Here is a 15,143-nt window from a genome sequence, read left to right on the forward strand (position 1 = left end):
CAGTTCTCTGTCTTATCTAGATCATTTGCAATTGAATGGAATAGATCCCTTTTGGACAAAGTGGATTCACCTGCTGCTGCAGTGACCACAGGTGTGATAACATCTAGAATTGGCATCTGGTGCGATCTCTCCGCTTCCACTCCAAAGAAAGTTACCTGTTTATTCCTATCATGCATTGGTTTTTGGGGTTTTCTTTGAGTAATGATGATCTCTTTAGTAGTCTGTTGGCGCCCTCTCCTGGAGGAATAGTTTGCTTGCTCTTGGACATTCTAAAAGAGAGGTCATGATAGACATTGAGCTTCTGAGCTCAATTGGGGACAGTCATGGGTGATGAATGTTTGCAACCTACTGCGAAGCCTCATACCGCAATATAAGGAACGTCAAATACTAAGAAAGGGCGGCCTATGAAAGAATTACTACTTTCAATAAGTACACTTAAACGGCTAATTGGGAATAGAAAAACTGTAAAAAGCCCTCTGAGAAAGCCCCCCTCTAACCTTTGATAGTAAGCTTTTCTGTAGTCTGCCTGTTGATGTATTTTCCGTTTGAACTGTGCACAACATGAAGAGACGGAACACTGGCGGCTTGTCACAATGCCCCCCGATGACATCACAATAGCGCTGCTGCCTAGAAAACAAGCTGCGCAGAAGAAGTTGTTCTTTGGGTGGGAGGGTGGGCTAGTGGAAGGAGGGGGCAATCTCTTTTTTTCCCGGGTGGTAGGGGGATGACAGGAGAAGGGAAGCGGGTGGTGAGAAAGGTACAGAGGGCAGGGTTTGGGGGCTGGGAAGGAAAGGGAAAAGATTAGGGTTTGGGGATGATGAAAGGGCTTTCTACGGGTAAGGATGGCAAAGGGTGGCAGTGACGGAAAGTCAGGCAACCTGTCCTGTCCGTCTTTTTGTATCGTGAATTGGAAAGACTGCAAGGGGGAGGGGAGTTGCTTGCGCCCTAAAGGAGGAGTTATTCAGATTCATTGCAGTGGGCGGCGGCTGCAAAACGCACCATTCTTCTTGTTTTGGCTCTGCAAAGCAGCCTTTTCAAGGGTTGGCTTGGGTGACAAAATGTCTTGTGTAGGCGTGGGTTTGTCTCCCTCTCGCTCTCTCTCCCTAAGATGTGTCCGGCATAGGCCAGGGTGCCACTCGAGGCCCAAACCAATTCTGGTTATCGCTTCTCGGCCTTTTGGCTAAGATCAAGTGTAGTATCTGTTCTTATCAGTTTAATATCTGATACGTCCCCTATCTGGGGACCATATATTAAATGGATTTTTAGAACAGGGAGATGGAAAAAGAGCTTGCTCTGTCCACTCCACGCATTGACCTGGTATTGCAGTACCTCCAGGAACGGTGCACCCCTTCTTAACCCAGTTTCCAAAAGCAGAACTCAATTCACCTGATTCATATTAGCCCGATTTAATGAATTGGAAGAAAGCATACGTCTTCATATGCACCTCAATTTGGCCCATTCACTTTTCACACTTCCTCCTTTTGTTTTTTATCTTTCACACTTTTGACTTTCTTTATTCATCCAAATAGCAAACTCATCACCACTCAACCTGACCAACTCGGCTATGTCCCCGTGCTGCAGTTCTCTGTCTTATCTAGATCATTTGCAATTGAATGGAATAGATCCCTTTTGGACAAAGTGGATTCACCTGCTGCTGCAGTGACCACAGGTGTGATAACATCTAGAATTGGCATCTGGTGCGATCTCTCCGCTTCCACTCCAAAGAAAGTTACCTGTTTATTCCTATCATGCATTGGTTTTTGGGGTTTTCTTTGAGTAATGATGATCTCTTTAGTAGTCTGTTGGCGCCCTCTCCTGGAGGAATAGTTTGCTTGCTCTTGGACATTCTAAAAGAGAGGTCATGATAGACATTGAGCTTCTGAGCTCAATTGGGGACAGTCATGGGTGATGAATGTTTGCAACCTACTGCGAAGCCTCATACCGCAATATAAGGAACGTCAAATACTAAGAAAGGGCGGCCTATGAAAGAATTACTACTTTCAATAAGTACACTTAAACGGCTAATTGGGAATAGAAAAACTGTAAAAAGCCCTCTGAGAAAGCCCCCCTCTAACCTTTGATAGTAAGCTTTTCTGTAGTCTGCCTGTTGATGTATTTTCCGTTTGAACTGTGCACAACATGAAGAGACGGAACACTGGCGGCTTGTCACAATGCCCCCCGATGACATCACAATAGCGCTGCTGCCTAGAAAACAAGCTGCGCAGAAGAAGTTGTTCTTTGGGTGGGAGGGTGGGCTAGTGGAAGGAGGGGGCAATCTCTTTTTTTCCCGGGTGGTAGGGGGATGACAGGAGAAGGGAAGCGGGTGGTGAGAAAGGTACAGAGGGCAGGGTTTGGGGGCTGGGAAGGAAAGGGAAAAGATTAGGGTTTGGGGATGATGAAAGGGCTTTCTACGGGTAAGGATGGCAAAGGGTGGCAGTGACGGAAAGTCAGGCAACCTGTCCTGTCCGTCTTTTTGTATCGTGAATTGGAAAGACTGCAAGGGGGAGGGGAGTTGCTTGCGCCCTAAAGGAGGAGTTATTCAGATTCATTGCAGTGGGCGGCGGCTGCAAAACGCACCATTCTTCTTGTTTTGGCTCTGCAAAGCAGCCTTTTCAAGGGTTGGCTTGGGTGACAAAATGTCTTGTGTAGGCGTGGGTTTGTCTCCCTCTCGCTCTCTCTCCCTAAGATGTGTCCGGCATAGGCCAGGGTGCCACTCGAGGCCCAAACCAATTCTGGTTATCGCTTCTCGGCCTTTTGGCTAAGATCAAGTGTAGTATCTGTTCTTCTCAGTTTAATATCTGATACGTCCCCTATCTGGGGACCATATATTAAATGGATTTTTAGAACAGGGAGATGGAAAAAGAGCTTGCTCTGTCCACTCCACGCATTGACCTGGTATTGCAGTACCTCCAGGAACGGTGCACCCCTTCTTAACCCAGTTTCCAAAAGCAGAACTCAATTCACCTGATTCATATTAGCCCGATTTAATGAATTGGAAGAAAGCATACGTCTTCATATGCACCTCAATTTGGCCCATTCACTTTTCACACTTCCTCCTTTTGTTTTTTATCTTTCACACTTTTGACTTTCTTTATTCATCCAAATAGCAAACTCATCACCACTCAACCTGACCAACTCGGCTATGTCCCCGTGCTGCAGTTCTCTGTCTTATCTAGATCATTTGCAATTGAATGGAATAGATCCCTTTTGGACAAAGTGGATTCACCTGCTGCTGCAGTGACCACAGGTGTGATAACATCTAGAATTGGCATCTGGTGCGATCTCTCCGCTTCCACTCCAAAGAAAGTTACCTGTTTATTCCTATCATGCATTGGTTTTTGGGGTTTTCTTTGAGTAATGATGATCTCTTTAGTAGTCTGTTGGCGCCCTCTCCTGGAGGAATAGTTTGCTTGCTCTTGGACATTCTAAAAGAGAGGTCATGATAGACATTGAGCTTCTGAGCTCAATTGGGGACAGTCATGGGTGATGAATGTTTGCAACCTACTGCGAAGCCTCATACCGCAATATAAGGAACGTCAAATACTAAGAAAGGGCGGCCTATGAAAGAATTACTACTTTCAATAAGTACACTTAAACGGCTAATTGGGAATAGAAAAACTGTAAAAAGCCCTCTGAGAAAGCCCCCCTCTAACCTTTGATAGTAAGCTTTTCTGTAGTCTGCCTGTTGATGTATTTTCCGTTTGAACTGTGCACAACATGAAGAGACGGAACACTGGCGGCTTGTCACAATGCCCCCCGATGACATCACAATAGCGCTGCTGCCTAGAAAACAAGCTGCGCAGAAGAAGTTGTTCTTTGGGTGGGAGGGTGGGCTAGTGGAAGGAGGGGGCAATCTCTTTTTTTCCCGGGTGGTAGGGGGATGACAGGAGAAGGGAAGCGGGTGGTGAGAAAGGTACAGAGGGCAGGGTTTGGGGGCTGGGAAGGAAAGGGAAAAGATTAGGGTTTGGGGATGATGAAAGGGCTTTCTACGGGTAAGGATGGCAAAGGGTGGCAGTGACGGAAAGTCAGGCAACCTGTCCTGTCCGTCTTTTTGTATCGTGAATTGGAAAGACTGCAAGGGGGAGGGGAGTTGCTTGCGCCCTAAAGGAGGAGTTATTCAGATTCATTGCAGTGGGCGGCGGCTGCAAAACGCACCATTCTTCTTGTTTTGGCTCTGCAAAGCAGCCTTTTCAAGGGTTGGCTTGGGTGACAAAATGTCTTGTGTAGGCGTGGGTTTGTCTCCCTCTCGCTCTCTCTCCCTAAGATGTGTCCGGCATAGGCCAGGGTGCCACTCGAGGCCCAAACCAATTCTGGTTATCGCTTCTCGGCCTTTTGGCTAAGATCAAGTGTAGTATCTGTTCTTATCAGTTTAATATCTGATACGTCCCCTATCTGGGGACCATATATTAAATGGATTTTTAGAACAGGGAGATGGAAAAAGAGCTTGCTCTGTCCACTCCACGCATTGACCTGGTATTGCAGTACCTCCAGGAACGGTGCACCCCTTCTTAACCCAGTTTCCAAAAGCAGAACTCAATTCACCTGATTCATATTAGCCCGATTTAATGAATTGGAAGAAAGCATACGTCTTCATATGCACCTCAATTTGGCCCATTCACTTTTCACACTTCCTCCTTTTGTTTTTTATCTTTCACACTTTTGACTTTCTTTATTCATCCAAATAGCAAACTCATCACCACTCAACCTGACCAACTCGGCTATGTCCCCGTGCTGCAGTTCTCTGTCTTATCTAGATCATTTGCAATTGAATGGAATAGATCCCTTTTGGACAAAGTGGATTCACCTGCTGCTGCAGTGACCACAGGTGTGATAACATCTAGAATTGGCATCTGGTGCGATCTCTCCGCTTCCACTCCAAAGAAAGTTACCTGTTTATTCCTATCATGCATTGGTTTTTGGGGTTTTCTTTGAGTAATGATGATCTCTTTAGTAGTCTGTTGGCGCCCTCTCCTGGAGGAATAGTTTGCTTGCTCTTGGACATTCTAAAAGAGAGGTCATGATAGACATTGAGCTTCTGAGCTCAATTGGGGACAGTCATGGGTGATGAATGTTTGCAACCTACTGCGAAGCCTCATACCGCAATATAAGGAACGTCAAATACTAAGAAAGGGCGGCCTATGAAAGAATTACTACTTTCAATAAGTACACTTAAACGGCTAATTGGGAATAGAAAAACTGTAAAAAGCCCTCTGAGAAAGCCCCCCTCTAACCTTTGATAGTAAGCTTTTCTGTAGTCTGCCTGTTGATGTATTTTCCGTTTGAACTGTGCACAACATGAAGAGACGGAACACTGGCGGCTTGTCACAATGCCCCCCGATGACATCACAATAGCGCTGCTGCCTAGAAAACAAGCTGCGCAGAAGAAGTTGTTCTTTGGGTGGGAGGGTGGGCTAGTGGAAGGAGGGGGCAATCTCTTTTTTTCCCGGGTGGTAGGGGGATGACAGGAGAAGGGAAGCGGGTGGTGAGAAAGGTACAGAGGGCAGGGTTTGGGGGCTGGGAAGGAAAGGGAAAAGATTAGGGTTTGGGGATGATGAAAGGGCTTTCTACGGGTAAGGATGGCAAAGGGTGGCAGTGACGGAAAGTCAGGCAACCTGTCCTGTCCGTCTTTTTGTATCGTGAATTGGAAAGACTGCAAGGGGGAGGGGAGTTGCTTGCGCCCTAAAGGAGGAGTTATTCAGATTCATTGCAGTGGGCGGCGGCTGCAAAACGCACCATTCTTCTTGTTTTGGCTCTGCAAAGCAGCCTTTTCAAGGGTTGGCTTGGGTGACAAAATGTCTTGTGTAGGCGTGGGTTTGTCTCCCTCTCGCTCTCTCTCCCTAAGATGTGTCCGGCATAGGCCAGGGTGCCACTCGAGGCCCAAACCAATTCTGGTTATCGCTTCTCGGCCTTTTGGCTAAGATCAAGTGTAGTATCTGTTCTTATCAGTTTAATATCTGATACGTCCCCTATCTGGGGACCATATATTAAATGGATTTTTAGAACAGGGAGATGGAAAAAGAGCTTGCTCTGTCCACTCCACGCATTGACCTGGTATTGCAGTACCTCCAGGAACGGTGCACCCCTTCTTAACCCAGTTTCCAAAAGCAGAACTCAATTCACCTGATTCATATTAGCCCGATTTAATGAATTGGAAGAAAGCATACGTCTTCATATGCACCTCAATTTGGCCCATTCACTTTTCACACTTCCTCCTTTTGTTTTTTATCTTTCACACTTTTGACTTTCTTTATTCATCCAAATAGCAAACTCATCACCACTCAACCTGACCAACTCGGCTATGTCCCCGTGCTGCAGTTCTCTGTCTTATCTAGATCATTTGCAATTGAATGGAATAGATCCCTTTTGGACAAAGTGGATTCACCTGCTGCTGCAGTGACCACAGGTGTGATAACATCTAGAATTGGCATCTGGTGCGATCTCTCCGCTTCCACTCCAAAGAAAGTTACCTGTTTATTCCTATCATGCATTGGTTTTTGGGGTTTTCTTTGAGTAATGATGATCTCTTTAGTAGTCTGTTGGCGCCCTCTCCTGGAGGAATAGTTTGCTTGCTCTTGGACATTCTAAAAGAGAGGTCATGATAGACATTGAGCTTCTGAGCTCAATTGGGGACAGTCATGGGTGATGAATGTTTGCAACCTACTGCGAAGCCTCATACCGCAATATAAGGAACGTCAAATACTAAGAAAGGGCGGCCTATGAAAGAATTACTACTTTCAATAAGTACACTTAAACGGCTAATTGGGAATAGAAAAACTGTAAAAAGCCCTCTGAGAAAGCCCCCCTCTAACCTTTGATAGTAAGCTTTTCTGTAGTCTGCCTGTTGATGTATTTTCCGTTTGAACTGTGCACAACATGAAGAGACGGAACACTGGCGGCTTGTCACAATGCCCCCCGATGACATCACAATAGCGCTGCTGCCTAGAAAACAAGCTGCGCAGAAGAAGTTGTTCTTTGGGTGGGAGGGTGGGCTAGTGGAAGGAGGGGGCAATCTCTTTTTTTCCCGGGTGGTAGGGGGATGACAGGAGAAGGGAAGCGGGTGGTGAGAAAGGTACAGAGGGCAGGGTTTGGGGGCTGGGAAGGAAAGGGAAAAGATTAGGGTTTGGGGATGATGAAAGGGCTTTCTACGGGTAAGGATGGCAAAGGGTGGCAGTGACGGAAAGTCAGGCAACCTGTCCTGTCCGTCTTTTTGTATCGTGAATTGGAAAGACTGCAAGGGGGAGGGGAGTTGCTTGCGCCCTAAAGGAGGAGTTATTCAGATTCATTGCAGTGGGCGGCGGCTGCAAAACGCACCATTCTTCTTGTTTTGGCTCTGCAAAGCAGCCTTTTCAAGGGTTGGCTTGGGTGACAAAATGTCTTGTGTAGGCGTGGGTTTGTCTCCCTCTCGCTCTCTCTCCCTAAGATGTGTCCGGCATAGGCCAGGGTGCCACTCGAGGCCCAAACCAATTCTGGTTATCGCTTCTCGGCCTTTTGGCTAAGATCAAGTGTAGTATCTGTTCTTATCAGTTTAATATCTGATACGTCCCCTATCTGGGGACCATATATTAAATGGATTTTTAGAACAGGGAGATGGAAAAAGAGCTTGCTCTGTCCACTCCACGCATTGACCTGGTATTGCAGTACCTCCAGGAACGGTGCACCCCTTCTTAACCCAGTTTCCAAAAGCAGAACTCAATTCACCTGATTCATATTAGCCCGATTTAATGAATTGGAAGAAAGCATACGTCTTCATATGCACCTCAATTTGGCCCATTCACTTTTCACACTTCCTCCTTTTGTTTTTTATCTTTCACACTTTTGACTTTCTTTATTCATCCAAATAGCAAACTCATCACCACTCAACCTGACCAACTCGGCTATGTCCCCGTGCTGCAGTTCTCTGTCTTATCTAGATCATTTGCAATTGAATGGAATAGATCCCTTTTGGACAAAGTGGATTCACCTGCTGCTGCAGTGACCACAGGTGTGATAACATCTAGAATTGGCATCTGGTGCGATCTCTCCGCTTCCACTCCAAAGAAAGTTACCTGTTTATTCCTATCATGCATTGGTTTTTGGGGTTTTCTTTGAGTAATGATGATCTCTTTAGTAGTCTGTTGGCGCCCTCTCCTGGAGGAATAGTTTGCTTGCTCTTGGACATTCTAAAAGAGAGGTCATGATAGACATTGAGCTTCTGAGCTCAATTGGGGACAGTCATGGGTGATGAATGTTTGCAACCTACTGCGAAGCCTCATACCGCAATATAAGGAACGTCAAATACTAAGAAAGGGCGGCCTATGAAAGAATTACTACTTTCAATAAGTACACTTAAACGGCTAATTGGGAATAGAAAAACTGTAAAAAGCCCTCTGAGAAAGCCCCCCTCTAACCTTTGATAGTAAGCTTTTCTGTAGTCTGCCTGTTGATGTATTTTCCGTTTGAACTGTGCACAACATGAAGAGACGGAACACTGGCGGCTTGTCACAATGCCCCCCGATGACATCACAATAGCGCTGCTGCCTAGAAAACAAGCTGCGCAGAAGAAGTTGTTCTTTGGGTGGGAGGGTGGGCTAGTGGAAGGAGGGGGCAATCTCTTTTTTTCCCGGGTGGTAGGGGGATGACAGGAGAAGGGAAGCGGGTGGTGAGAAAGGTACAGAGGGCAGGGTTTGGGGGCTGGGAAGGAAAGGGAAAAGATTAGGGTTTGGGGATGATGAAAGGGCTTTCTACGGGTAAGGATGGCAAAGGGTGGCAGTGACGGAAAGTCAGGCAACCTGTCCTGTCCGTCTTTTTGTATCGTGAATTGGAAAGACTGCAAGGGGGAGGGGAGTTGCTTGCGCCCTAAAGGAGGAGTTATTCAGATTCATTGCAGTGGGCGGCGGCTGCAAAACGCACCATTCTTCTTGTTTTGGCTCTGCAAAGCAGCCTTTTCAAGGGTTGGCTTGGGTGACAAAATGTCTTGTGTAGGCGTGGGTTTGTCTCCCTCTCGCTCTCTCTCCCTAAGATGTGTCCGGCATAGGCCAGGGTGCCACTCGAGGCCCAAACCAATTCTGGTTATCGCTTCTCGGCCTTTTGGCTAAGATCAAGTGTAGTATCTGTTCTTATCAGTTTAATATCTGATACGTCCCCTATCTGGGGACCATATATTAAATGGATTTTTAGAACAGGGAGATGGAAAAAGAGCTTGCTCTGTCCACTCCACGCATTGACCTGGTATTGCAGTACCTCCAGGAACGGTGCACCCCTTCTTAACCCAGTTTCCAAAAGCAGAACTCAATTCACCTGATTCATATTAGCCCGATTTAATGAATTGGAAGAAAGCATACGTCTTCATATGCACCTCAATTTGGCCCATTCACTTTTCACACTTCCTCCTTTTGTTTTTTATCTTTCACACTTTTGACTTTCTTTATTCATCCAAATAGCAAACTCATCACCACTCAACCTGACCAACTCGGCTATGTCCCCGTGCTGCAGTTCTCTGTCTTATCTAGATCATTTGCAATTGAATGGAATAGATCCCTTTTGGACAAAGTGGATTCACCTGCTGCTGCAGTGACCACAGGTGTGATAACATCTAGAATTGGCATCTGGTGCGATCTCTCCGCTTCCACTCCAAAGAAAGTTACCTGTTTATTCCTATCATGCATTGGTTTTTGGGGTTTTCTTTGAGTAATGATGATCTCTTTAGTAGTCTGTTGGCGCCCTCTCCTGGAGGAATAGTTTGCTTGCTCTTGGACATTCTAAAAGAGAGGTCATGATAGACATTGAGCTTCTGAGCTCAATTGGGGACAGTCATGGGTGATGAATGTTTGCAACCTACTGCGAAGCCTCATACCGCAATATAAGGAACGTCAAATACTAAGAAAGGGCGGCCTATGAAAGAATTACTACTTTCAATAAGTACACTTAAACGGCTAATTGGGAATAGAAAAACTGTAAAAAGCCCTCTGAGAAAGCCCCCCTCTAACCTTTGATAGTAAGCTTTTCTGTAGTCTGCCTGTTGATGTATTTTCCGTTTGAACTGTGCACAACATGAAGAGACGGAACACTGGCGGCTTGTCACAATGCCCCCCGATGACATCACAATAGCGCTGCTGCCTAGAAAACAAGCTGCGCAGAAGAAGTTGTTCTTTGGGTGGGAGGGTGGGCTAGTGGAAGGAGGGGGCAATCTCTTTTTTTCCCGGGTGGTAGGGGGATGACAGGAGAAGGGAAGCGGGTGGTGAGAAAGGTACAGAGGGCAGGGTTTGGGGGCTGGGAAGGAAAGGGAAAAGATTAGGGTTTGGGGATGATGAAAGGGCTTTCTACGGGTAAGGATGGCAAAGGGTGGCAGTGACGGAAAGTCAGGCAACCTGTCCTGTCCGTCTTTTTGTATCGTGAATTGGAAAGACTGCAAGGGGGAGGGGAGTTGCTTGCGCCCTAAAGGAGGAGTTATTCAGATTCATTGCAGTGGGCGGCGGCTGCAAAACGCACCATTCTTCTTGTTTTGGCTCTGCAAAGCAGCCTTTTCAAGGGTTGGCTTGGGTGACAAAATGTCTTGTGTAGGCGTGGGTTTGTCTCCCTCTCGCTCTCTCTCCCTAAGATGTGTCCGGCATAGGCCAGGGTGCCACTCGAGGCCCAAACCAATTCTGGTTATCGCTTCTCGGCCTTTTGGCTAAGATCAAGTGTAGTATCTGTTCTTATCAGTTTAATATCTGATACGTCCCCTATCTGGGGACCATATATTAAATGGATTTTTAGAACAGGGAGATGGAAAAAGAGCTTGCTCTGTCCACTCCACGCATTGACCTGGTATTGCAGTACCTCCAGGAACGGTGCACCCCTTCTTAACCCAGTTTCCAAAAGCAGAACTCAATTCACCTGATTCATATTAGCCCGATTTAATGAATTGGAAGAAAGCATACGTCTTCATATGCACCTCAATTTGGCCCATTCACTTTTCACACTTCCTCCTTTTGTTTTTTATCTTTCACACTTTTGACTTTCTTTATTCATCCAAATAGCAAACTCATCACCACTCAACCTGACCAACTCGGCTATGTCCCCGTGCTGCAGTTCTCTGTCTTATCTAGATCATTTGCAATTGAATGGAATAGATCCCTTTTGGACAAAGTGGATTCACCTGCTGCTGCAGTGACCACAGGTGTGATAACATCTAGAATTGGCATCTGGTGCGATCTCTCCGCTTCCACTCCAAAGAAAGTTACCTGTTTATTCCTATCATGCATTGGTTTTTGGGGTTTTCTTTGAGTAATGATGATCTCTTTAGTAGTCTGTTGGCGCCCTCTCCTGGAGGAATAGTTTGCTTGCTCTTGGACATTCTAAAAGAGAGGTCATGATAGACATTGAGCTTCTGAGCTCAATTGGGGACAGTCATGGGTGATGAATGTTTGCAACCTACTGCGAAGCCTCATACCGCAATATAAGGAACGTCAAATACTAAGAAAGGGCGGCCTATGAAAGAATTACTACTTTCAATAAGTACACTTAAACGGCTAATTGGGAATAGAAAAACTGTAAAAAGCCCTCTGAGAAAGCCCCCCTCTAACCTTTGATAGTAAGCTTTTCTGTAGTCTGCCTGTTGATGTATTTTCCGTTTGAACTGTGCACAACATGAAGAGACGGAACACTGGCGGCTTGTCACAATGCCCCCCGATGACATCACAATAGCGCTGCTGCCTAGAAAACAAGCTGCGCAGAAGAAGTTGTTCTTTGGGTGGGAGGGTGGGCTAGTGGAAGGAGGGGGCAATCTCTTTTTTTCCCGGGTGGTAGGGGGATGACAGGAGAAGGGAAGCGGGTGGTGAGAAAGGTACAGAGGGCAGGGTTTGGGGGCTGGGAAGGAAAGGGAAAAGATTAGGGTTTGGGGATGATGAAAGGGCTTTCTACGGGTAAGGATGGCAAAGGGTGGCAGTGACGGAAAGTCAGGCAACCTGTCCTGTCCGTCTTTTTGTATCGTGAATTGGAAAGACTGCAAGGGGGAGGGGAGTTGCTTGCGCCCTAAAGGAGGAGTTATTCAGATTCATTGCAGTGGGCGGCGGCTGCAAAACGCACCATTCTTCTTGTTTTGGCTCTGCAAAGCAGCCTTTTCAAGGGTTGGCTTGGGTGACAAAATGTCTTGTGTAGGCGTGGGTTTGTCTCCCTCTCGCTCTCTCTCCCTAAGATGTGTCCGGCATAGGCCAGGGTGCCACTCGAGGCCCAAACCAATTCTGGTTATCGCTTCTCGGCCTTTTGGCTAAGATCAAGTGTAGTATCTGTTCTTATCAGTTTAATATCTGATACGTCCCCTATCTGGGGACCATATATTAAATGGATTTTTAGAACAGGGAGATGGAAAAAGAGCTTGCTCTGTCCACTCCACGCATTGACCTGGTATTGCAGTACCTCCAGGAACGGTGCACCCCTTCTTAACCCAGTTTCCAAAGCAGAACTCAATTCACCTGATTCATATTAGCCCGATTTAATGAATTGGAAGAAAGCATACGTCTTCATATGCACCTCAATTTGGCCCATTCACTTTTCACACTTCCTCCTTTTGTTTTTTATCTTTCACACTTTTGACTTTCTTTATTCATCCAAATAGCAAACTCATCACCACTCAACCTGACCAACTCGGCTATGTCCCCGTGCTGCAGTTCTCTGTCTTATCTAGATCATTTGCAATTGAATGGAATAGATCCCTTTTGGACAAAGTGGATTCACCTGCTGCTGCAGTGACCACAGGTGTGATAACATCTAGAATTGGCATCTGGTGCGATCTCTCCGCTTCCACTCCAAAGAAAGTTACCTGTTTATTCCTATCATGCATTGGTTTTTGGGGTTTTCTTTGAGTAATGATGATCTCTTTAGTAGTCTGTTGGCGCCCTCTCCTGGAGGAATAGTTTGCTTGCTCTTGGACATTCTAAAAGAGAGGTCATGATAGACATTGAGCTTCTGAGCTCAATTGGGGACAGTCATGGGTGATGAATGTTTGCAACCTACTGCGAAGCCTCATACCGCAATATAAGGAACGTCAAATACTAAGAAAGGGCGGCCTATGAAAGAATTACTACTTTCAATAAGTACACTTAAACGGCTAATTGGGAATAGAAAAACTGTAAAAAGCCCTCTGAGAAAGCCCCCCTCTAACCTTTGATAGTAAGCTTTTCTGTAGTCTGCCTGTTGATGTATTTTCCGTTTGAACTGTGCACAACATGAAGAGACGGAACACTGGCGGCTTGTCACAATGCCCCCCGATGACATCACAATAGCGCTGCTGCCTAGAAAACAAGCTGCGCAGAAGAAGTTGTTCTTTGGGTGGGAGGGTGGGCTAGTGGAAGGAGGGGGCAATCTCTTTTTTTCCCGGGTGGTAGGGGGATGACAGGAGAAGGGAAGCGGGTGGTGAGAAAGGTACAGAGGGCAGGGTTTGGGGGCTGGGAAGGAAAGGGAAAAGATTAGGGTTTGGGGATGATGAAAGGGCTTTCTACGGGTAAGGATGGCAAAGGGTGGCAGTGACGGAAAGTCAGGCAACCTGTCCTGTCCGTCTTTTTGTATCGTGAATTGGAAAGACTGCAAGGGGGAGGGGAGTTGCTTGCGCCCTAAAGGAGGAGTTATTCAGATTCATTGCAGTGGGCGGCGGCTGCAAAACGCACCATTCTTCTTGTTTTGGCTCTGCAAAGCAGCCTTTTCAAGGGTTGGCTTGGGTGACAAAATGTCTTGTGTAGGCGTGGGTTTGTCTCCCTCTCGCTCTCTCTCCCTAAGATGTGTCCGGCATAGGCCAGGGTGCCACTCGAGGCCCAAACCAATTCTGGTTATCGCTTCTCGGCCTTTTGGCTAAGATCAAGTGTAGTATCTGTTCTTATCAGTTTAATATCTGATACGTCCCCTATCTGGGGACCATATATTAAATGGATTTTTAGAACAGGGAGATGGAAAAAGAGCTTGCTCTGTCCACTCCACGCATTGACCTGGTATTGCAGTACCTCCAGGAACGGTGCACCCCTTCTTAACCCAGTTTCCAAAAGCAGAACTCAATTCACCTGATTCATATTAGCCCGATTTAATGAATTGGAAGAAAGCATACGTCTTCATATGCACCTCAATTTGGCCCATTCACTTTTCACACTTCCTCCTTTTGTTTTTTATCTTTCACACTTTTGACTTTCTTTATTCATCCAAATAGCAAACTCATCACCACTCAACCTGACCAACTCGGCTATGTCCCCGTGCTGCAGTTCTCTGTCTTATCTAGATCATTTGCAATTGAATGGAATAGATCCCTTTTGGACAAAGTGGATTCACCTGCTGCTGCAGTGACCACAGGTGTGATAACATCTAGAATTGGCATCTGGTGCGATCTCTCCGCTTCCACTCCAAAGAAAGTTACCTGTTTATTCCTATCATGCATTGGTTTTTGGGGTTTTCTTTGAGTAATGATGATCTCTTTAGTAGTCTGTTGGCGCCCTCTCCTGGAGGAATAGTTTGCTTGCTCTTGGACATTCTAAAAGAGAGGTCATGATAGACATTGAGCTTCTGAGCTCAATTGGGGACAGTCATGGGTGATGAATGTTTGCAACCTACTGCGAAGCCTCATACCGCAATATAAGGAACGTCAAATACTAAGAAAGGGCGGCCTATGAAAGAATTACTACTTTCAATAAGTACACTTAAACGGCTAATTGGGAATAGAAAAACTGTAAAAAGCCCTCTGAGAAAGCCCCCCTCTAACCTTTGATAGTAAGCTTTTCTGTAGTCTGCCTGTTGATGTATTTTCCGTTTGAACTGTGCACAACATGAAGAGACGGAACACTGGCGGCTTGTCACAATGCCCCCCGATGACATCACAATAGCGCTGCTGCCTAGAAAACAAGCTGCGCAGAAGAAGTTGTTCTTTGGGTGGGAGGGTGGGCTAGTGGAAGGAGGGGGCAATCTCTTTTTTTCCCGGGTGGTAGGGGGATGACAGGAGAAGGGAAGCGGGTGGTGAGAAAGGTACAGAGGGCAGGGTTTGGGGGCTGGGAAGGAAAGGGAAAAGATTAGGGTTTGGGGATGATGAAAGGGCTTTCTACGGGTAAGGATGGCAAAGGGTGGCAGTGACGGAAAGTCAGGCAACCTGTCCTGTCCGTCTTTTTGTATCGTGAATTGGAAAGACTGCAAGGGGGAGGGGAGTTGCTTGC

General features: G+C 46.4%; 9 non-coding genes across 9 annotated transcripts; all 9 read left to right on the forward strand.

The window, feature by feature from the left end:
* Window positions 1–1,160: 1,160 nt before the first annotated feature.
* Window positions 1,161–1,351, forward strand: LOC142270860 (U2 spliceosomal RNA). Its single transcript, XR_012736072.1, has one exon. It is a non-coding gene; the product is annotated as a U2 spliceosomal RNA (small nuclear RNA).
* Window positions 1,352–2,738: 1,387 nt separating this feature from the next.
* On the forward strand, window positions 2,739–2,929 carry LOC142270905 (U2 spliceosomal RNA). Its single transcript, XR_012736113.1, has one exon. It is a non-coding gene; the product is annotated as a U2 spliceosomal RNA (small nuclear RNA).
* A 1,387-nt stretch (window positions 2,930–4,316) lies between these two features.
* Window positions 4,317–4,507, forward strand: LOC142270861 (U2 spliceosomal RNA). Its single transcript, XR_012736073.1, has one exon. It is a non-coding gene; the product is annotated as a U2 spliceosomal RNA (small nuclear RNA).
* Window positions 4,508–5,894: 1,387 nt separating this feature from the next.
* LOC142270862 (U2 spliceosomal RNA) lies at window positions 5,895–6,085 on the forward strand. Its single transcript, XR_012736074.1, has one exon. It is a non-coding gene; the product is annotated as a U2 spliceosomal RNA (small nuclear RNA).
* Window positions 6,086–7,472: 1,387 nt separating this feature from the next.
* Window positions 7,473–7,663, forward strand: LOC142270863 (U2 spliceosomal RNA). Its single transcript, XR_012736075.1, has one exon. It is a non-coding gene; the product is annotated as a U2 spliceosomal RNA (small nuclear RNA).
* A 1,387-nt stretch (window positions 7,664–9,050) lies between these two features.
* Window positions 9,051–9,241, forward strand: LOC142270865 (U2 spliceosomal RNA). Its single transcript, XR_012736076.1, has one exon. It is a non-coding gene; the product is annotated as a U2 spliceosomal RNA (small nuclear RNA).
* A 1,387-nt stretch (window positions 9,242–10,628) lies between these two features.
* On the forward strand, window positions 10,629–10,819 carry LOC142270866 (U2 spliceosomal RNA). The gene has a single exon (XR_012736077.1). It is a non-coding gene; the product is annotated as a U2 spliceosomal RNA (small nuclear RNA).
* Window positions 10,820–12,206: 1,387 nt separating this feature from the next.
* Window positions 12,207–12,397, forward strand: LOC142270867 (U2 spliceosomal RNA). The gene has a single exon (XR_012736078.1). It is a non-coding gene; the product is annotated as a U2 spliceosomal RNA (small nuclear RNA).
* Window positions 12,398–13,783: 1,386 nt separating this feature from the next.
* Window positions 13,784–13,974, forward strand: LOC142270869 (U2 spliceosomal RNA). The gene has a single exon (XR_012736080.1). It is a non-coding gene; the product is annotated as a U2 spliceosomal RNA (small nuclear RNA).
* Window positions 13,975–15,143: the final 1,169 nt, after the last annotated feature.

Source organism: Anomaloglossus baeobatrachus, unplaced genomic scaffold (genome assembly GCF_048569485.1).
Source record: "Anomaloglossus baeobatrachus isolate aAnoBae1 unplaced genomic scaffold, aAnoBae1.hap1 Scaffold_3323, whole genome shotgun sequence".
Classification (NCBI taxonomy): domain Eukaryota; kingdom Metazoa; phylum Chordata; class Amphibia; order Anura; family Aromobatidae; genus Anomaloglossus; species Anomaloglossus baeobatrachus.